Source organism: Octodon degus, unplaced genomic scaffold, assembly GCF_000260255.1.
Source record: "Octodon degus isolate 3935 unplaced genomic scaffold, OctDeg1.0 scaffold00064, whole genome shotgun sequence".
NCBI classification, from domain to species: Eukaryota; Metazoa; Chordata; class Mammalia; order Rodentia; family Octodontidae; genus Octodon; species Octodon degus.
In genome coordinates this window covers 12,162,965-12,164,204 of record NW_004524640.1, presented here as the reverse complement: position 1 = coordinate 12,164,204, position 1,240 = coordinate 12,162,965, and the positions used below count along the sequence as shown (strand labels likewise).

The following is a 1,240-nucleotide window of genomic DNA, read 5'->3' as shown; positions in this document are numbered from 1 at the left end:
TTTTTTTTTAATTTTATTTATGTGTGTGTGTGTGTGTGTGTGTGTGGCCAGCTCAGTCCACCAGGGGGCGGCCCTGGCTGGCATGTGGTGCTGGGGGATTGAACCGTGGTCCTTTTGCTTTGCTAAGCTTGTTCTAAGTAGGTGCTTTAGACCACTGAGCCATCTCACCAGCCCCAGAGCAGACTTTAGTAAGCATCCTTTTCCATGCCTTCTTTTTTTTCTTCCTAGTTCGAATAACTTTTAATTCTTCCACTTTTAATTCTTCCATTTCTCCTTTGGCACGAACTTTGGACAGAGGAACTTCTCATTTTCCCGCCTTTTCGTTTCTGTTTAATCATGTTTTGTTTTGGTTTTTTTGCGGAACTGGGGCTTGAACTCAGGCCCTTGCGCTTGCCAGGGAAGTGCTTATTCCACTGAGCCATCTCCCCCCCCTTTTTTTTTTTTGCTCCCATGCCTTCAGGGCAGGTTTGGCTGGCTTGAGTTCTGGGGATCGAACCACAGCAACCTAAGCCTGCTTTATTGAAGCAGGCACTTAAATAACTGAGCTAAGGGGCATGCCCTCTGATTAATTGTGTTGGAAAGTACTTTTGCACGAGACTGCCCCACTCTGTCTAGCAGGTAGGTAGGTTCTGCTCCTTGTGGAGTCTTTTCATCATTCTTTTGTTTGGTGTTTCTCTTTTCATGCATCTTGATAGTCTTCTTCATTTGTATTTTCTCTGCATGGCACTGTGTGGTAGAGCTTAGCATTCAGGCCAGTCATTTTTCTGACTTCTTTGAATGTTCATGAGCCTCTTGACTTTCCTCCTTTCTCTTTTTCTCATGGTATTCCAAGCGGTACCCATAGCATTTATGGTGTAATTCAATATATTCATTCTGTGGCATGATGACAGCGGCAGAGCCGCTGCAGGTGGCCTCAGGTGTGCAAAGAAAAGTCCTAACTTTGGGGTGTCCCAGACACATGAGCTGCCGCCACACAAACAGGAAAGCACAGATTTCTTGTGAAATATAATTCCTGTTTCTTTCACATTTGTTTAGCTTAGGGTTTGTACTCTTAGCATGACATTTTTTCTTTTTTTAATGTTTGGGGATTTTTTTCCCACACTTCATTATAAGGATCTTCAGGGAAGGGATAATGTCAGTCTGAGTCATCTTTGTCTTTGTGCTTCCAGTGACGTTGACAGTGTACATAAAGACAATACTGCAAGTACAGTATATACTATAGATGAGATGTCTGTTCATA

General features: G+C 43.2%; 1 pseudogene; it reads right to left on the bottom strand.

The window, feature by feature from the left end:
• The window catches only part of LOC105742647, a 13,510-nt pseudogene extending 12,628 nt beyond the window's left edge, over positions 1-882 (bottom strand).
• Between the last annotated feature and the right edge of the window lie 358 nt (positions 883-1,240).